This window comes from Anabrus simplex, chromosome 3 (genome assembly GCF_040414725.1).
Source record: "Anabrus simplex isolate iqAnaSimp1 chromosome 3, ASM4041472v1, whole genome shotgun sequence".
In the NCBI taxonomy this organism is placed as follows: Eukaryota; Metazoa; Arthropoda; class Insecta; order Orthoptera; family Tettigoniidae; genus Anabrus; species Anabrus simplex.
Genome location: NC_090267.1, coordinates 490,021,728 through 490,038,405, shown reverse-complemented (window position 1 = coordinate 490,038,405; position 16,678 = coordinate 490,021,728). Strand labels below are relative to the sequence as shown.

The 16,678-nt window shown below is 46.0% G+C and overlaps 39 non-coding genes across 39 annotated transcripts; all 39 read left to right on the top strand.

Moving 5' to 3' along the window:
• The first annotated feature begins 2,209 nt into the window (after positions 1-2,209).
• On the top strand, positions 2,210-2,281 carry TRNAT-UGU (transfer RNA threonine (anticodon UGU)). Its single transcript has one exon. It is a non-coding gene; the product is annotated as a tRNA-Thr (tRNA).
• Positions 2,282-2,506: 225 nt separating this feature from the next.
• Positions 2,507-2,578, top strand: TRNAT-UGU (transfer RNA threonine (anticodon UGU)). The gene has a single exon. It is a non-coding gene; the product is annotated as a tRNA-Thr (tRNA).
• A 225-nt stretch (positions 2,579-2,803) lies between these two features.
• Positions 2,804-2,875, top strand: TRNAT-UGU (transfer RNA threonine (anticodon UGU)). The gene has a single exon. It is a non-coding gene; the product is annotated as a tRNA-Thr (tRNA).
• Positions 2,876-3,379: 504 nt separating this feature from the next.
• TRNAT-CGU (transfer RNA threonine (anticodon UGU)) lies at positions 3,380-3,451 on the top strand. The gene has a single exon. It is a non-coding gene; the product is annotated as a tRNA-Thr (tRNA).
• An 817-nt stretch (positions 3,452-4,268) lies between these two features.
• TRNAT-UGU (transfer RNA threonine (anticodon UGU)) lies at positions 4,269-4,340 on the top strand. The gene has a single exon. It is a non-coding gene; the product is annotated as a tRNA-Thr (tRNA).
• A 77-nt stretch (positions 4,341-4,417) lies between these two features.
• On the top strand, positions 4,418-4,489 carry TRNAT-UGU (transfer RNA threonine (anticodon UGU)). Its single transcript has one exon. It is a non-coding gene; the product is annotated as a tRNA-Thr (tRNA).
• Positions 4,490-4,715: 226 nt separating this feature from the next.
• Positions 4,716-4,787, top strand: TRNAT-UGU (transfer RNA threonine (anticodon UGU)). The gene has a single exon. It is a non-coding gene; the product is annotated as a tRNA-Thr (tRNA).
• Positions 4,788-5,161: 374 nt separating this feature from the next.
• TRNAT-UGU (transfer RNA threonine (anticodon UGU)) lies at positions 5,162-5,233 on the top strand. The gene has a single exon. It is a non-coding gene; the product is annotated as a tRNA-Thr (tRNA).
• A 523-nt stretch (positions 5,234-5,756) lies between these two features.
• Positions 5,757-5,828, top strand: TRNAT-UGU (transfer RNA threonine (anticodon UGU)). The gene has a single exon. It is a non-coding gene; the product is annotated as a tRNA-Thr (tRNA).
• A 225-nt stretch (positions 5,829-6,053) lies between these two features.
• TRNAT-UGU (transfer RNA threonine (anticodon UGU)) lies at positions 6,054-6,125 on the top strand. Its single transcript has one exon. It is a non-coding gene; the product is annotated as a tRNA-Thr (tRNA).
• Positions 6,126-6,350: 225 nt separating this feature from the next.
• On the top strand, positions 6,351-6,422 carry TRNAT-UGU (transfer RNA threonine (anticodon UGU)). Its single transcript has one exon. It is a non-coding gene; the product is annotated as a tRNA-Thr (tRNA).
• Positions 6,423-6,644: 222 nt separating this feature from the next.
• Positions 6,645-6,716, top strand: TRNAT-UGU (transfer RNA threonine (anticodon UGU)). The gene has a single exon. It is a non-coding gene; the product is annotated as a tRNA-Thr (tRNA).
• Positions 6,717-6,941: 225 nt separating this feature from the next.
• TRNAT-UGU (transfer RNA threonine (anticodon UGU)) lies at positions 6,942-7,013 on the top strand. The gene has a single exon. It is a non-coding gene; the product is annotated as a tRNA-Thr (tRNA).
• Positions 7,014-7,387: 374 nt separating this feature from the next.
• TRNAT-CGU (transfer RNA threonine (anticodon UGU)) lies at positions 7,388-7,459 on the top strand. The gene has a single exon. It is a non-coding gene; the product is annotated as a tRNA-Thr (tRNA).
• A 374-nt stretch (positions 7,460-7,833) lies between these two features.
• On the top strand, positions 7,834-7,905 carry TRNAT-UGU (transfer RNA threonine (anticodon UGU)). The gene has a single exon. It is a non-coding gene; the product is annotated as a tRNA-Thr (tRNA).
• Positions 7,906-8,427: 522 nt separating this feature from the next.
• TRNAT-UGU (transfer RNA threonine (anticodon UGU)) lies at positions 8,428-8,499 on the top strand. The gene has a single exon. It is a non-coding gene; the product is annotated as a tRNA-Thr (tRNA).
• A 225-nt stretch (positions 8,500-8,724) lies between these two features.
• TRNAT-CGU (transfer RNA threonine (anticodon CGU)) lies at positions 8,725-8,796 on the top strand. Its single transcript has one exon. It is a non-coding gene; the product is annotated as a tRNA-Thr (tRNA).
• Positions 8,797-9,018: 222 nt separating this feature from the next.
• Positions 9,019-9,090, top strand: TRNAT-UGU (transfer RNA threonine (anticodon UGU)). The gene has a single exon. It is a non-coding gene; the product is annotated as a tRNA-Thr (tRNA).
• A 374-nt stretch (positions 9,091-9,464) lies between these two features.
• TRNAT-UGU (transfer RNA threonine (anticodon UGU)) lies at positions 9,465-9,536 on the top strand. The gene has a single exon. It is a non-coding gene; the product is annotated as a tRNA-Thr (tRNA).
• A 225-nt stretch (positions 9,537-9,761) lies between these two features.
• Positions 9,762-9,833, top strand: TRNAT-UGU (transfer RNA threonine (anticodon UGU)). The gene has a single exon. It is a non-coding gene; the product is annotated as a tRNA-Thr (tRNA).
• A 522-nt stretch (positions 9,834-10,355) lies between these two features.
• TRNAT-CGU (transfer RNA threonine (anticodon UGU)) lies at positions 10,356-10,427 on the top strand. The gene has a single exon. It is a non-coding gene; the product is annotated as a tRNA-Thr (tRNA).
• A 371-nt stretch (positions 10,428-10,798) lies between these two features.
• On the top strand, positions 10,799-10,870 carry TRNAT-UGU (transfer RNA threonine (anticodon UGU)). The gene has a single exon. It is a non-coding gene; the product is annotated as a tRNA-Thr (tRNA).
• Positions 10,871-11,095: 225 nt separating this feature from the next.
• On the top strand, positions 11,096-11,167 carry TRNAT-UGU (transfer RNA threonine (anticodon UGU)). Its single transcript has one exon. It is a non-coding gene; the product is annotated as a tRNA-Thr (tRNA).
• Positions 11,168-11,686: 519 nt separating this feature from the next.
• Positions 11,687-11,758, top strand: TRNAT-UGU (transfer RNA threonine (anticodon UGU)). Its single transcript has one exon. It is a non-coding gene; the product is annotated as a tRNA-Thr (tRNA).
• Positions 11,759-11,983: 225 nt separating this feature from the next.
• TRNAT-UGU (transfer RNA threonine (anticodon UGU)) lies at positions 11,984-12,055 on the top strand. Its single transcript has one exon. It is a non-coding gene; the product is annotated as a tRNA-Thr (tRNA).
• A 222-nt stretch (positions 12,056-12,277) lies between these two features.
• On the top strand, positions 12,278-12,349 carry TRNAT-UGU (transfer RNA threonine (anticodon UGU)). Its single transcript has one exon. It is a non-coding gene; the product is annotated as a tRNA-Thr (tRNA).
• A 225-nt stretch (positions 12,350-12,574) lies between these two features.
• On the top strand, positions 12,575-12,646 carry TRNAT-UGU (transfer RNA threonine (anticodon UGU)). The gene has a single exon. It is a non-coding gene; the product is annotated as a tRNA-Thr (tRNA).
• A 374-nt stretch (positions 12,647-13,020) lies between these two features.
• Positions 13,021-13,092, top strand: TRNAT-UGU (transfer RNA threonine (anticodon UGU)). The gene has a single exon. It is a non-coding gene; the product is annotated as a tRNA-Thr (tRNA).
• A 225-nt stretch (positions 13,093-13,317) lies between these two features.
• Positions 13,318-13,389, top strand: TRNAT-UGU (transfer RNA threonine (anticodon UGU)). The gene has a single exon. It is a non-coding gene; the product is annotated as a tRNA-Thr (tRNA).
• A 225-nt stretch (positions 13,390-13,614) lies between these two features.
• On the top strand, positions 13,615-13,686 carry TRNAT-UGU (transfer RNA threonine (anticodon UGU)). Its single transcript has one exon. It is a non-coding gene; the product is annotated as a tRNA-Thr (tRNA).
• Positions 13,687-13,911: 225 nt separating this feature from the next.
• On the top strand, positions 13,912-13,983 carry TRNAT-UGU (transfer RNA threonine (anticodon UGU)). The gene has a single exon. It is a non-coding gene; the product is annotated as a tRNA-Thr (tRNA).
• A 225-nt stretch (positions 13,984-14,208) lies between these two features.
• Positions 14,209-14,280, top strand: TRNAT-CGU (transfer RNA threonine (anticodon UGU)). The gene has a single exon. It is a non-coding gene; the product is annotated as a tRNA-Thr (tRNA).
• A 211-nt stretch (positions 14,281-14,491) lies between these two features.
• TRNAT-UGU (transfer RNA threonine (anticodon UGU)) lies at positions 14,492-14,563 on the top strand. Its single transcript has one exon. It is a non-coding gene; the product is annotated as a tRNA-Thr (tRNA).
• Positions 14,564-14,936: 373 nt separating this feature from the next.
• On the top strand, positions 14,937-15,008 carry TRNAT-CGU (transfer RNA threonine (anticodon UGU)). Its single transcript has one exon. It is a non-coding gene; the product is annotated as a tRNA-Thr (tRNA).
• Positions 15,009-15,230: 222 nt separating this feature from the next.
• On the top strand, positions 15,231-15,302 carry TRNAT-UGU (transfer RNA threonine (anticodon UGU)). Its single transcript has one exon. It is a non-coding gene; the product is annotated as a tRNA-Thr (tRNA).
• Positions 15,303-15,676: 374 nt separating this feature from the next.
• Positions 15,677-15,748, top strand: TRNAT-UGU (transfer RNA threonine (anticodon UGU)). Its single transcript has one exon. It is a non-coding gene; the product is annotated as a tRNA-Thr (tRNA).
• Positions 15,749-15,973: 225 nt separating this feature from the next.
• TRNAT-UGU (transfer RNA threonine (anticodon UGU)) lies at positions 15,974-16,045 on the top strand. Its single transcript has one exon. It is a non-coding gene; the product is annotated as a tRNA-Thr (tRNA).
• Positions 16,046-16,270: 225 nt separating this feature from the next.
• Positions 16,271-16,342, top strand: TRNAT-UGU (transfer RNA threonine (anticodon UGU)). The gene has a single exon. It is a non-coding gene; the product is annotated as a tRNA-Thr (tRNA).
• A 222-nt stretch (positions 16,343-16,564) lies between these two features.
• TRNAT-UGU (transfer RNA threonine (anticodon UGU)) lies at positions 16,565-16,636 on the top strand. Its single transcript has one exon. It is a non-coding gene; the product is annotated as a tRNA-Thr (tRNA).
• Positions 16,637-16,678: the final 42 nt, after the last annotated feature.

The following is a 16,678-nucleotide window of genomic DNA, read 5'->3' as shown; positions in this document are numbered from 1 at the left end:
ATAAAATTTAACAGTAAAAAAATGGCGTATGCTTTTAGTGCCGGGAGTGTCCGACGACAAGTTGGGCTCGCCAGGTGGAGGTCTTTCGAATTGACACCCGTAGGTCACCTGCGCGTCGTGATGAGGATGAAATGATGACGAAGGCAACACATACACCCAGCCCCCGTGCCAGTGAATTTAGCCAATTGTGGTTAATATTCCCGGCCCTGCCGGGAATCGAATTCGGGGCCCCTGTGACCTAAGGCCAGCACGCTACCGTTTAGCCATGTAGCCGGACAACATCAACAGTTACTGGCGCGAACATTATTGTAGCTTACGGCAGATGAGGGCAATGTCAGGCAATAGACCTGTCTCGTTCAAAAATGTTTCTTTCTTTATCCATCGAGGATTGATTTTCCCTCGGACTCAGCGACGGATTCCACCTCTACCGCCTCAAGGGCAGGGGCCTGGAGCATGATACTTTGGGTCGGGGATACAACTGGGGAGTATGATCAGTACCTCGCCCAGGCGGCCTCACCAGCCATGCTGGTGGGGGATGGGAAGATTGGAAGGGATAGACAAGGAAGAGGGAAGGAAGCGGCCGTGGCCTTAACTTAGGTAACATCCCGGCATTATTTGCAGAAGAAGTGGGAAACCACGGAAAACCGCTCCCAGGATGGCTGAGTTGGGAGTCGAACCTTCTTCTACTCACTTGACCTCCTGAGGCTAAGTGGACCCAATTCCAGCCCTCGTACCACTTTTCAAAATTCGTGGCAGAACCTGGAATCGAACCCTGGCCCCGCGGATGGCAACTAATCACACTAACCTTTACACCACAGAGGCGGACAACGGGGATCTTCTCGTTGATATTTCTCGATATCACGAAATAACATAGCACTAATACCAGATGGTAATGGCATCATTAGAAAACATGCGGCTTAGTCCATCTGCGACTATATTTTCTGATCCTCTAATGTGTCGCACATCAAATAGAGAGGCAGAAATTCTGATAGCCCAACTGGCGATACGTCCAGTACGACGCGGCCTAGCTAGGACCCAACTTAAGGCTTGATTGTCTGTCTCTAATTTAAATTACACATACTTTATATACAGGCGGAACTTCTCCATGGCATACAGGACTGCCAAACCTTCTACTTCCTTTCCCTTTCACAGTGCAAGGGTCTAATATCCAGTAGTTTTCCTCTGATTAGAGTTAAGAGAGAATGGTTTGCCAATTAATTATACATCCTCATTACCACCGCGAGTAGAGCCAAAATCTCCGTTTTAAGCTTCACTTTGGATGTGGCCTTGATGACGTAATATAGAGCTAAGCTTCTAAAATAAACATATTAACAATAATATCCGCCTCTGTGGTATAGTGGTTAGTGTGATTAGCTGCCATCCCCGGAGGCCCGGAATAGATTCCCACCTCTGCCACGAAATTTGAAAAGTGGTACGAGGGCTGGAGCCTCGGGAAGTCATCAGAGTAGAGGTGGGTTCGATTCCCACATTAGCCATCCTGGAAATGATTCGCCGTGCTTTCCCACTTCTCCTCCAGGCAAATGCAGGGATGGTACCTAACTTAAGGTCACGGACACTTCCTTCCCACCTCCTTGTTCAATGTTCCCAGCCCCCGCAAAACCCCTGTTCAGCATAGCAGGTGAAGCCACCTGGGCGAGGTACCGGTACTGGTCAAGGAAGGCGTGTGTTCGGTAGCCGAAACTCCGATTGCAAACAAACACAAAAAAAAATATTTGAAGACAAGATTCGAACCACCACAAAACGTTGCGGAGGATAATACCTAACAATGCTTTTTAGCCAACTGTGCCATTAACAGCTCGAGCTCAAAGTTTCTGTTTCTACCATATTCGTCCTGCCTGAGGACCAATTGGAGCTTGCCTCGAGATGCATCGAGAGTGGTGACGTCAGTCTCGAGTATCTCGAACGAAAGTTTCGGCCACCAATATTGTAAACCAGGCGTCGTGAGTTCGATCCTCACAGGAGGCAACTTTATTTCTTTTATTATCACACGACGAAAATTAGTTTGTGTTTCAAGCTCATTCGTGTTACGACGATAGCCAGAGCCTCTTTAGAACAGTGGAAGTGCCCTGGTCAAGTAACCCAGCCGTCGTGAGTTCGATCCCACAAGAACAACGTTCTTGTCTTTATTACCACACGACGATAATAAGTTTTGTTCTCCAAGCTCATTCGTATTACGACGACAGCCAGCGCCTCTTTAGCTCTGTGGTAGAGCACTGGTCTTGTAAACCAGGGGTCGTGAGTTCGATCCTCACAGGAGCCAACTTCATTTCTTTTATTATCACACGACGAAAATGAGTATGTGTTTCAAGCTCATTCGTGATGCGACGGCAGCCAGAGCCTCTTTAGAACAGTGGTAGAGTACTGGTCTTGTAAACCAAGGGTCGTGAGTTCGATCCTCACAGGAGGCAAACTTCCTGTTTTTATTATCACACGACGATAATAAGTTTTGTTCTCCAAGCTCATTCGTATTACTACGACACCCACACCCTCTTTAGCTCAGTGGTAGAGCACTGGTCGTGTAAACCAGGGGTCGTGAGTTCGATCCTCACAGGAGGCAACTTTGTTTCTTTTATTATCACACGACGAAAATGAGTTTGTGTTGCAAGCTCATTCGTGTTACGACGAGATCCGGAGCCTCTTTAGAACAGTGGTAGAGCACTGGCCTTGTAAACCACGGGTCGTGAGTTCGATCCGCACAGGAGGCACACATCCTGTTTTTATTATCACACGACGATAGTAAGTTTTGTTCTCCAAGCTCATTCGTATTACGACGACAGCCAGAGCCTCTTCAGCTCAGTGGTAGAGCACTGGTCATGTAAACCAGGGGTCGTGAGTTCGATCCTCACAGGAGGCAACAGTCTGTATTTTATTATCACATGACGAAAATGAGTTTGTGTTTCAAGCTCATTCGTGTTACGACGACAGCTACAGCCTCCTTACAACAGTGGTAGCGCACTGGTCTTGTACACCGAGGGTCGTGAGTTCGATCCGCACAGGAGGCGAACTTCCTGTTTTTATTATCACACGACGATAGTAAGTTTTGTTCTCCAAGCTCATTCGTATTACGACGACAGCTACAGCCTCTTTTAACAGTGGTAGAGCACTGGTCTTGTAAACCAAGGGTCGTGATTTCGATCCGCACAGGAGGCACCAGGCAACTTTCTCTATTTTATTATCACATGACGGTAATGAGTTTGTGTTTCAAGCTCATTCGTGTTACGACGACAGCCAGAGCCTCTTTAGAACAGTGGTAGAGCACTGGCCTTGTAAACCAAGGGTCGTGAGTTCGATCCTCACAGGAGGCAAACTTCCTGTTTTTATTTTCTCCAAGCTCATTCGTATTACGACGACAGCAAGAGCCTCTTTAGCTCAGTGGTAGAGCACTGGTCTCGTAAACCAGGGGTCGTGAGTTCGATCCTCACAGGAGGCAACTTTTTTTCTTTTATAATAAATGACGAAAATGAGTTTGTGTTTCAAGCTCATTCGTGTTACGTAGACAGCCAGAGCCTCTTTAGAACAGTGGTAGAGCATTGGTCTTGTAAACCAAGGGTCGTGAGTTCGATCCGCACAGGAGGCAACTGTCTATATTTTATTATCACATGACGAAAATGAGTTTGTGTTTCAAACTCATTCGTGTTACATCGACAGCCAGAGCCTCTTTAGAACAGTGGTAGAGCATTGGTCTTGTAAACCAAGGTTCGTGAGTTCGATCCTCACAGGAGGCAAACTTCCTGTTTATATTATCACGCGACGATAGTAAGGTTTGTTCTCCAAGCTCATTCGTATTACGACGATAGCCAGAGCCTCTTTAGCTCAGTGGTAGAGCACTGCTCTTGTAAACCAGGGGTCGTCAGTTCGATCCTCACAGGAGGCAAACTTCCTGTTCTTATTATCACACGACGATAATAAGTTTTGTTCTCCAAGGTCATTCGTATTACGACGACAGCCAGAGCTTCTTTACAACAGTGGTAGAGCACTGGTCTCGTAAACCAGGGGTCGTGAGTTCGATCCTCACAGGAGGCAACTTTATTTCTTTTATTATCACACGACGAAAATGAGTTTGTGTTTCAAGCTCATTCGTGTTACGACGACAGCTACAGCCTCTTTAGAACAGTGGTAGAGCACTGGTCTTGTAAACCAAGGTTCGTGAGTTCGATCCGCACAGGAGGCAACTATCTCTATTTTATTATCACATGACGAAAATGAGTTTGTGTTTCAAGCTCATTCGTGTTACGTCGACAGCCAGAGCCTCTTTAGAACAGTGGTAGTGCATTGGTCTTGTAAACGAAGGGTCGTGAGTTCGATCCTCACAGGAGGCAAACTTCCTGTCTTTATTATCACACGACGATAGTAAGTTTTGTTCTCCAAGCTCATTCGTATTACGACGATAGCCAGAGCCTCTTTAGCTCAGTGGTAGAGCACTGGTCTTGTAAACCAGGGGTCGTGAGTTCGATCCTCACAGGAGGCAAACTTAGTGTTTTTATTATCACACAACGATAATAAGTTTTGTTCTCCAAGGTCATTCGTATTACGACGACAGCCAGAGCCTCTTTAGAACAGTGGTAGAGCACTGGTCTTGTAAACCAACAGTCGTGAGTTCGATCCGCACAGGAGGCAAACTTGCTGTTTTTATTATCACACGACAATAATAAGTTTTGTTCTCCAAGCTCATTCGTATTACGACGACAGCCAGAGCCTCTTTAGCTCAGTGGTAGAGCACTGGTCTTGTAAACCAGGGGTCGTGACTTCGATCCTCACAGGAGGGAACTTTGTTTCTTTTATTATTACACGACGAAAATGAGTTTGTGTTTCAAGCTCATTCGTGTTACGACGACAGCCACAGCCTCTTTAGACCAGTGGTAGAGCACTGATCTTGTAAACCAGGGGTCGTGAGTTCGATCCGCACAGGAGGCAAACTTCCTGTTTTTATTATCACACGACGATAGTAAGTTTTGTTCTCCAAGCTCATTCGTATCACGACGACAGCTACAGCCTCTTTAGAACAGTGGTAGAGCACTGGTCTTGTAAACCAAGGGTCGTGAGTTCGATCCTCACAGGAGGCAAACTTCCTGTCTTTATTATCACACGACGATAGTAAGTTTTGTTCTCCAAGCTCATTCGTATTACGACGATAGCCAGAGCCTCTTTAGCTCAGTGGTAGAGCACTGGTCTTGTAAACCAGGGGTCGTGAGTTCGATCCTCACAGGAGGCGAACTTAGTGTTTTTATTATCACACAACGATAATAAGTTTTGTTCTCCAAGGTCATTCGTATTACGACGACAGCCAGAGCCTCTTTAGAACAGTGGTAGAGCACTGGTCTTGTAAACCAACGGTCGTGAGTTCGATCCGCACAGGAGGCAAACTTGCTGTTTTTATTATCACACTACAATAATAAGTTTTGTTCTCCAAGCTCATTCGTATTACGACGACAGCCAGAGCCTCTTTAGCTCAGTGGTAGAGCTTTGGTCTTGTAAACCAGGGGTCGTGACTTCGATCCTCACAGGAGGGAACTTTGTTTCTTTTATTATTACACGACGAAAATGAGTTTGTGTTTCAAGCTCATTCGTGTTACGACGACAGCCACAGCCTCTTTAGACCAGTGGTAGAGCACTGATCTTGTAAACCAGGGGTCGTGAGTTCGATCCGCACAGGAGGCAAACTTCCTGTTTTTATTATCACACGACGATAGTAAGTTTTGTTCTCCAAGCTCATTCGTATCACGACGACAGCCAGAGCCTCTTTAGCTCAGTGGTAGAGCACTGGTCTTGTAAACCAGGGGTCGTGAGTTTGATCCTCACACGAGGCAACATTATTCCTTTTATTATTACACGACGAAAATGAGTTTGTGTTTCAAGCTCATTCGTGTTACGACGACAGCCAGAGCCCCTTTAGAACAGTGGTAGAGCACTGGTCTTGTAAACCAGGGGTCGTGAGTTCGATCCGCACAGGAGGCAAATTTCCTGCTTTTATTATCACACGACGATAGTAAGTTTTGTTCTCCAAGCTCATTCGTATTACGACGGCAGCCAGAGCCTCTTTAGCTCAGTGGTAGAGCACTGGTCTTGTAAACCAGGGGTCGTGAGTTCGATCCTCACAGGAGGCAACTGGCTCTATATTATTATCACATGACGGTAATGAGTTTGTGTTTCAAGCTCATTCGTGTTACGACGACAGCCAGAGCCTCTTTAGAACAGTGGTAGAGCACTGGCCTTGTAAACCAAGCGTCGTGAGTTCGATCCTCACAGGAGGGAAACTTCCTGTTTTTATTATCACACGACGATAGTAAGTTTTGTTCTCCAAGCTCATTCGTATTGCGACGATAGCCAGAGCCTCTTTAGCTCAGTGGTAGAGCACTGGTCTTGTAAACCAGGGGTCGTGAGTTCGATCCTCACAGGAGGCAACTTTATTTCTTTTATTATTACACGACGAAAATGAGTTTGTGTTTCAAGCTCATTCGTGTTACGACGACAGCCAGAGCCTCTTTAGAACAGTGGTAGAGCACTGGTCTTTTAAACCAAGGGTCGTGAGTTCGATCCGCACAGGAGGCAAACTAACTGCTTTTATCACACGACGATAGTAAGTTTTGTTCTCCAAGCTCATTCGTATTACGACGACAGCCAGAGCCTCTTTAGCTCAGTGGTAGAGCACTGGTCTTGTAACCCAGGGGTCGTGAGTTCGATCCTCACAGGAGGCAACTGTCTCTATATTATTATCACATGACGAAAATGAGTTTGTGTTTCAAGCTCATTCGTGTTACGACGACAGCCAGAGCCTCTTTAGAACAGTGGTAGAGCACTGGTCTTGTAAACCATGGGTCGTGAGTTCGATCCTCACAGGTGGCAAACTTCCTGCTTTTATTATCACACGACGATAGTAAGTTTTGTTCTCCGAGCTCATTCGTATTACGACGATAGCCAGAGCCTCTTTAGCTCAGTGGTAGAGCACTGGTCTTGTAAACCAGGGGTCGTGAGTTCGATCCTCACAGGAGGCAAATATCTCTATTTTATTATCACATGATGAAAATGAGTTTGTGTTTCAAGCTCATTCGTGTTACGACGACAGCCAGTGCCTCTTTAGAACAGTGGTAGAGCATTGGTCTTGTAAACGAAGGGTCGTGAGTTCGATCCTCACAGGAGGCAAACTTCCTGTTTTTATTATCACACGACGATAGTAAGTTTTGTTCTCCAAGGTCATTCGTATTACAACGACAGCCAGAGCCTCTTTAGAACAGTGGTAGAGCACTGGTCTTGTAAACCAAGGGTCGTGAGTTCGATCCGCACAGGAGGCAAACTTCCTGTTTTTATTATCACACGACGATAATAAGTTTTGTTCTCCAAGCTCATTCGTATTACGACGACAGCAAGAGCCTCTTTAGCTCAGTGGTAGAGCACTGGTCTCGTAAACAAGGGGTCGTGCGTTCGATCCTCACAGGAGGCAACTTTATTCCTTTTATTATCACACGACGAAAATGAGTTTGTGTTTCAAGCTCATTCGTGTTACGTCGACAGCCAGAGCCTCTTTAGAACAGTGGTAGAGCATTGGTCTTGTAAACCAAGGATCGTGAGTTCGATCCTCACAGGAGGCAAACTTCCTGTCTTTATTATCACACGACGATAGTAAGTTTTGTTCTCCAAGCTCATTCGTATTGCGACGATAGCCAGAGCCTCTGTAGCTCAGTGGTAGAGCACTGCTCTTGTAAACCAAGGGTCGTGAGTTCGATCCTCACAGGAGGCAAACTTCCTGTTTTTATTATCACACGACGATAGTAAATTTTGTTCTCCAAGCTCATTCGTATTGCGACGATAGCCAGAGCCTCTTTAGCTCAGTGGTAGACCACTGGTCTTGTAAACCAGGGGTCGTGAGTTCGATCCTCACAGGAGGCAACTTTATTTCTTTTATTATTACACGACGAAAATGAGTTTGTGTTTCAAGCTCATTCGTGTTACGACGATAGCCAGAGCCTCTTTAGACCAGTGGTAGAGCACTGATCTTGTAAACCAGGGGTCGTGAGTTCGATCCGCACAGGAGGCAAACTTCCTGTTTTTATTATCACACGACGATAGTAAGTTTTGTTCTACAAGCTCATTCGTATTACGACGACAGCCAGAGCCTCTTTAGCTCAGTGGTAGAGCACTGGTCTTGTAAACCAGGGGTCGTGATTTTGATCCTCACACGAGGCAACTTTATTTCTTTTATTATTACACGACGAAAATGAGTTTGTGTTTCAAGCTCATTCGTGTTGCGACGACAGCCAGAGCCTCTTTAGAACAGTGGTAGAGCAGTGGTCTTGTAAACCAGGGTTCGTGAGTTCGATCCGCACAGGAGGCAAACTTCCTGTTTTTATTATCACACGACGATAGTAAGTTTTGTTCTCGAAGCTCATTCGTATTACGACGATAGCCAGAGCCTCTTTAGCTCAGTGGTAGAGCACTGGTCTTGTAAACCGGGGGTCGTGAGTTCGATCCTCACAGGAGGCAACTGTCTCTATTTTATTATCACATGACGGTGATGAGTTTGTGTTTCAAGCTCATTCGTGTTACGACGACAGCCAGAGCCTCTTTAGAACAGTGGTAGAGCACTGGCATTGTAAACCAAGGATCGTGAGTTCGATCCTCACAGGAGGGAAACTTCCTGTTTTTATTATCACACGACGATAGTAAGTTTTGTTCTCCAAGCTCATTCGTATTACGACGACAGCAAGAGCCTCTTTAGCTCAGTGGTAGAGCACTGGTCTCGTAAACCAGGGGTCGTGAGTTCGATCCTCACAGGAGGCAACTGTCTCTATTTTATTATCACATGACGAAAATGAGTTTGTTTTTCAAGCTCATTCGTGTTACCACGACAGCTACAGCCTCCTTAGAACAGTGGTGGAGCACGGGTCTTGTAAACCAAGGGTCGTGAGTTCGATCCGCACAGGAGGCAAACTTACTGCTTTTATCACACGGCGACTGTAAGTTTTGTTCTCCAAGCTCATTCGTATTACGACGACAGCCAGAGCCTCTTTAGCTCAGTGGTAGAGCACTGGTCTTGTAAACCAGGGGTCGTGAGTTCGATCCTCACAGGAGGCAACTGTCTGTATTTTATTATCACATGACGGTAATGAGTTTGTGTTTCAAGCTCATTCGTGTTACGACGACAGCCAGAGCCTCTTTAGAACAGTGGTAGAGCACTGGTCTTGTAAACCAAGGGTCGTGAGTTCGATCCTCGCAGGAGGCAAACTTCCTGTCTTTATTATCACACGACGATAGTAAGTTTTGTTCTCCAAGCTCATTCGTGTTACGATGACAGCCAGAGCCTCTTTAGAGCAGTTGTAGAGCACTGGTCTTGTAAACGAAGGGTCGTGAGTTCTATCCGCACAGGAGGCAAACTCCCTGTTTTTATTATCACACGACGATAGTAAGTTTTGTTCTCCAAGCTCATTCGTATTACGACGATAGCCAGAGCCTCTTTAGCTCAGTGGTAGAGCACTGGTCTTGTAAACCAGGGGTCGTGTGTTCGATCCTCACAGGAGGCAACTGTCTCAATTTTATTATCACATGACGAAAATGAGTTTGTGTTTCAAGCTCATTCGTGTTACGACGACAGCCAGAGCCTCTTTAGAACAGTGGTAGAGCATTGGTCTTGTAAAGGAAGGGTCGTGAGTTCGATCCTCACAGGAGGCAAACTTCCTGTTTTTATTATCACACGACGATAGTAAGTTTTGTTCTCCAAGCTCATTCGTATTACGACGACAGCCAGAGCCTCTTTAGCTCAGTGGTAGAGCACTGGTCTTGTAAACCAGGGGTCGTGAGTTCGATCCTCACAGGAGGCGACTTTATTCCTTTTATTATCACATGATGAAATTGAGTTTGTGTTTCAAGCTCATTCCTGTTACGACGAGAGCCGGAGCCTCTTTGGAACAGTGGTAGAGCACTGGTCTTGTAAACCAAGGGTCGTGAGTTCGATCCGCACAGGAGGCACACTTCCTGTTTTTATAATCACACGACGATAGTAAGTTTTGTTCTTCAAGCTCATTCGTATTACGACGACAGCCAGAGCCTATTTAGCTCAGTGGTAGAGCACTGCTCTTGTAAACCAGGGGTCGTGAGTTCGAACCGCACAGGAGGCAACTGTCTCTATTTTAATATCACATGACGAAAATGAGTTTGTGTTTCAAGCTCATTCGTGTTACGAGGACAGCCATGGCCTCTTTAGAACAGTGGTAGAGCACTGGCCTTGTAAACCAAGGGTCGTGAGTTCGATCCTCACAGGAGGCAAACTTCCTGTTTTTATTATCACACGACGATAGTAAGTTTTGTTCTCCAAGCTCATTCGTATTACGACGACAGCAAGAGCCTCTTTAGCTCAGTGGTAGAGCACTGGTCTCGTAAACCAGGGGTCGTGAGTTCGATCCTCACAGGAGGCAACTTTATTTCTTTTATTATCACACGACTTAAATGAGTTTGTGTTTCAAGCTCATTCGTGTTACGACGACAGACACGGCCTCTTTAGAACAGTGGTAGAGCACTGGTCTTGTAAACCAAGGGTCGTGAGTTCGATCCGCACAGGAGGCAAACTTCATGTTTTTATCATACGACGATAGTAAGTTTTGTTCTCCAAGCTCATTCGTATTACGGCGACAGCCAGAGCCTCTTTAGAACAGTGGTAGAGCACGGGTCTTGTAAACCAAGGGTCGTGAGTTCGATCCTCACAGGAGGCAAACTTCCTGTTTTTATTATCACACGACGATAGTAAGTTTTGTTCTCCAAGCTCATTCGTATTACGACGACAGCCAGAGCCTCTTTAGCTCAGTGGTAGGGCACTGGTCTTGTAAACCAGGGGTCGTGAGTTCGATCCTCACAGGAGGCAACTGTCTCTATTTTATTATCACAAGACGACAATGAGTTTGTTGTTCAAGCTCATTCGTGTTACGACGTCAGCCAGAGCCTCTTTAGAACAGTGGTAGAGCACGGGTCTTGTAAACCAAGGGTCGTGAGTTCGATCCTCACAGGAGGCAAACTTCCTGTTTTTATTATCACACGACGATAGTAAGTTTTGTTCTCCAAGCTCATTCGTATTACGACGACAGCCAGAGCCTGTTTAGCTCAGTGGTAGGGCAGTGGTCTTGTAAACCAGCGGTCGTGAGTTCGATCCTCACAGGAGGCAACTGTCTGTATTTTATTATCACATGACGGTAATGAGTTTGTGTTTCAAGCTCATTCGTGTTACGACGACAGCCAGAGCCTCTTTAGAACAGTGGTAGAGCACGGGACTTGTAAACCAAGGGTCGTGAGATCGATCCTCACAGGAGGCAAACTTCCTGTTTTTATTATCACACGACGATAGTAGGTTTTGTTCTCCAAGCTCATTCGTATTACGACGACAGCCAGAGCCTGTTTAGCTCAGTGGTAGGGCAGTGGTCTTGTAAACCAGGGGTCGTGAGTTCGATCCTCACAGGAGGAAACTGTCTCTATTTTATTATCACATGACGAAAATGAGTTTGTTTTTCAAGCTAATTCGTGTTACGACGACAGCTACAGCCTCCTTAGAACAGTGGTGGAGCACGGGTCTTGTAAACCAAGGGCCGTGAGTTCGATCCGCACAGGAGGCAAACTTACTGCTTTTATCACACGACGACAGTAAGTTTTGTTCTCCAAGCTCATTCGTATTACGACGACAGCCAGAGCCTCTTTAGCTCAGTGGTAGAGCACTGGTCTTGTAAACCAGGGGTCGTGAGTTCGATCCTCACAGGAGGCAACTGTCTGTATTTTATTATCACATGACGGTAATGAGTTTGTGTTTCAAGCTCATTCGTGTTACGACGACAGCCAGAGCCTCTTTAGAACAGTGGTAGAGCACGGGTCTTGTAAACCAAGGGTCGTGAGTTCGATCCTCACAGGAGGCAAACTTCCTGTTTTTATTATCACACGACGATAGTAAGTTTTGTTCTCCAAGCTCATTCGTATTACGACGACAGCCGGAGCCTGTTTAGCTCAGTGGTAGGGCAGTGGTCTTGTAAACCAGGGGTCGTGAGTTCGATCCTCACAGGAGGCAAACTTCCTGTTTTTATTATCACACGGCGATAATAAGTTTTGTTCTCCAAGGTCATTCGTATTACGACGACAGCCAGGGCCTCTTTTGAACAGTGGTAGAGCACTGGTCTTGTAAACCAAGGGTCGTGAGTTCGATCCGCACACGGGGAAACTTGCTCCATTTATCACACGACGACAGTAAGTTTTGTTCTCCAAGCTCATTCGTATTACGACGATTGCCAGAGCCTCTTTAGCTCAGTGGTAGAGCACTGGTCTTGTAAACCAGGGGTCGTGAGTTCGATCCTCACAGGAGGCAACTGTCTGTATTTTATTATCACATGACGGTAATGAGTTTGTGTTTCAAGCTCATTCGTGTTACGACGACAGCTACAGCCTCTTTAGAACAGTGGTAGAGCACTGGTCTTGTAAACCAAGGGTCGTGAGTTCGATCCTCACAGGAGGCAAACTTCCTGTTTTTATTATCACACGACGATAGTAAGTTTTGTTCTCCAAGCTCATTCGTATTACGACGGCAGCCAGAGCCGCATTAGCTCAGTGGTAGAGCACTGGTCTTGTAAACCAGGGGTCGTGAGTTCGATCCTCACAGGAGGCAACTGTCTCTATTTTATTATCACATGACCAAAATGAGTTTGTGTTTCAAGCTCATTCGTGTTACGAGGACAGCCAGAGCCTCTTTAGAACAGTGGTAGAGCACTGGTCTTGTAAACCAAGGGTCGTGAGTTCGATCCTCACAGGAGGCGAACTTCCCGTTTTTATTATCACACGACGATAGTACGTTTTGTTCTCCAAGCTCATTCGTGTTACGACGACAGCCAGAGCCTCTTTAGAGCAGTTGTAGAGCACTGGTCTTGTAAACGAAGGGTCGTGAGTTCTATCCGCACTGGAGGCAATCTTCCTGTTTTTATTATCACACGACGATAGTAAGTTGTGTTCTCCAAGCTCATTCGTATTACTACGATAGCCAGAGCCTCTTTAGCTCAGTGGTAGAGCACTGGTCTTGTAAACCGGGGGTCGTGTGTTCGATCCTCACAGGAGGCAACTGTCTCTATTTTATTATCACATGACGAAAATGAGTTTGTGTTTCAAGCTCATTCGTGTTACGACGACAGCCAGAGCCTCTGTAGAACAGTGGTAGAGCGTTGGTCTTGTAAACGAAGGGTCGTGCGTTCGATCCTTACAGGAGGCAAACTTCCTGTTTTTATTATCACACGACGATAGTAAGTTTTGTTCTCCAAGCTCATTCGTATTACGACGACAGTCAGAGCCTCTTTAGCTCAGTGGTAGAGCACTGGTCTTGTAAACCAGGGGTCGTGAGTTCGATCCTCACAGGAGGCGACTTTATTCCTTTTATTATCACATGATGAAATTGAGTTTGTGTTTCAAGCTCATTCCTGTTACGACGACAGCCAGAGCCTCTTCAGAATAGTGGTAGAGCACTGGTCTTGTAAACCAAGGGTCGTGAGTTCGAACCGCACAGGAGGCAAACTCGCTGTTTTTATTATTACACGACGATAATAAGTTTTGTTCTCCAAGCTCATTCGTATTACGACGACAGCCAGAGCCTCTTTAGCTCAGTGGTAGAGCACTGGTCTTGTAAACCAGGGGTCGTGAGTTCGATCCTCACAGGAGGCAACTTTATTTCTTTTATTATCACACGACGAAAATGAGTTTGTGTTTCAAGCTCATTCGTGTTACGACGATAGCCGGAGCCTCTTTAGAACAGTGGTAGAGACCTGGTCTTGTAAACCATGGGTCGTGAGTTCGATCCGCACAGGAGGCACACTTCCTGTTGTTATTATCACACGACGATAGTAAGTTTTGTTCTCCAAGCTCATTCGTATTACGACGACAGCCAGAGCCTCTTTAGCTCAGTGGCAGAGCACTGGTCTTGTAAACCAGGGGTCGTGAGTTCGATCCTCACAGGAGGCAACTGGCCCTATTTTATTATCACATGACGAAAATGAGTTTGTGTTTCAAGCTCATTCGTGTTACGACGACAGCCAGAGCTTCTTTAGAACAGGGGTAGAGCACTGGTCTTGTAAACCAAGGGTCGTGAGTTCGATCCGCACAGGAGGCGAACTTCCTGTTTTTATTATCACACGACGATAGTAAGTTTTGTTCTCCAAGCTCATTCGTATTACGACGACAGCAAGAGCCTCTTTTGCTCAGTTGTAGAGCACTGGTCTCGTAAACCAGGGGTCGTGAGTTCGATCCTCACAGGAGGCAACTTTATTTCTTTTATTATCACACAACGGAAATGAGTTTGTGTTTCAAGCTCATTCGTGTTACGACGACAGCTACGGCCTCTTTAGAACAGTGGTCTTGTAAACCAAGGGTCGTGAGTTCGATCCGCACAGGAGGCAAACTTCCTGTTTTTATCACACGACGATAGTAAGTTTAGTTCTCCAAGCTCATTCGTATTACGACGGCACCCAGAGCCGCATTAGCTCAGTGGTAGAGCACTGGTCTTGTAAACCAGGGGTCGTGAGTTCGATGCTCACAGGAGGCAACTGTCTCTATTTTATTATCACATGACGAAAATGAGTTTGTGTTTCAAGCTTATTCGTGTTACGACGACAGCCAGAGCCTCCTTAGAACAGTGGTAGAGCAGTGGTCTTGTAAACCAAGGGTCGTGAGTTCGATCCTCACAGGAGGCAACTGTCTCTATTTTATTATCACATGACGGTAATGAGTTTGTGTTTCAAGCTCATTCGTGTTACGACGACAGCCAGAGCCTCTTTAGAACAGTGGTAGAGCACTGGCATTGTAAACCAAGGGTCGTGAGTTCGATCCTCACAGGAGGGAAACTTCCTGTTTTTATTATCACACGACGATAGTAAGTTTTGTTCTCCAAGCTCATTCGTATTACGACGACAGCAAGAGCCTCTTTAGCTCAGTGGTAGAGCACTGGTCTCGTAAACCAGGGGTCGTGAGTTCGATCCTCACAGGAGGCAACTGTCTCTATTTTATTATCACATGACGAAAATGAGTTTGTTTTTCAAGCTCATTCGTGTTACGACGACAGCTACAGCCTCCTTAGAACAGTGGTGGAGCACGGGTCTTGTAAACCAAGGGTCGTGAGTTCGATCCGCACAGGAGGCAAACTTACTGCTTTTATCACACGACGACAGTAAGTTTTGTTCTCCAAGCTCATTCGTATTACGACGACAGCCAGAGCCTCTTTAGCTCAGTGGTAGAGCACTGGTCTTGTAAACCAGGGGTCGTGAGTTCGATCCTCACAGGAGGCAACTGTCTGTATTTTATTATCACATGACGGTAATGAGTTTGTGTTTCAAGCTCATTCGTGTTACGACGACAGCCAGAGCCTCTTTAGAACAGTGGTAGAGCACTGGTCTTGTAAACCAAGGGTCGTGAGTTCGATCCTCACAGGAGGCAAACTTCCTGTTTTTATTATCACACGACGATAGTAAGTTTTGTTCTCCAAGCTCATTCGTGTTACGACGACAGCCAGAGCCTCTTTAGAGCAGTTGTAGAGCACTGGTCTTGTAAACGAAGGGTCGTGAGTTCTATCCGCACAGGTGGCAAACTCCCTGTTTTTATTATCACACGTCGATAGTAAGTTTTGTTCTCCAAGCTCATTCGTATTACGACGATAGCCAGAGCCTCTTTAGCTCAGTGGTAGAGCACTGGTCTTGTAAACCAGGGGTCGTGTGTTCGATCCTCACAGGAGGCAACTGTCTCTATTTTATTATCACATGACGAAATTGAGTTTGTGTTTCAAGCTCATTCCTGTTACGACGACAGCCAGAGCCTATTTAGAATAGTGGTAGAGCACTGGTCTTGTAAACCAAGGGTCGTGAGTTCGAACCGCACAGGAGGCAAAATTACTGTTTTTATTATTACACGACGGTAATAAGTTTTGTTCTCCAAGCTCATTCGTATTACGACGACAGCCAGAGCCTCTTTTGCTCAGTGGTAGAGCACTGGTCTTGTAAACCAGGTGTCGTGAGTTCGATCCTCACAGGAGGCAACGTTATTTCTTTTATTATCACACGAAGAAAATGAGTTTGTGTTTCAAGCTCATTCGTGTTACGACGAGAGCCGGAGCCTCTTTAGAACAGTGGTAGAGCACTGGTCTTGTAAACCAAGGGTCGTGAGTTCGATCCGCACAGGAGGCACACTTCCTGTTTTTAATATCACACGACGATAGTAAGTTTTGTTCTTCAAGCTCATTCGTATTACGACGACAGCCAGAGCCTGTTTAGCTCAGTGGTAGAGCACTGGTCTTGTAAACCAGGGGTCGTGAGTTCGATCCTCACAGGAGGCAACTGTCTCTTTTTTATATTCACATGACGAAAATGAGTTTGTGTTTCAAGCTCATTCGTGTTACGACTAAAGCTACGGCCTCTTTAGAACAGTGGTAGAGCACTGGTCTTGTAAACCAAGGGTCGTGAGTTCGATCCGCACAGGAGGCAAAGTTCCTGTTTTCATCACACGACGATAGTAAGTTTTGTTCTCCAAGCTCATTCGTATTACGACGACAGCCAGAGCCTCTTTAGCTCAGTGGTAGAGCACTGGTCTTGTAAACCAGGGGTCGTGAGTTCGAACCTCACAGGAGGCAACTGTCTCTATTTTATTATCACATGACGAAAATGAGTTTGTG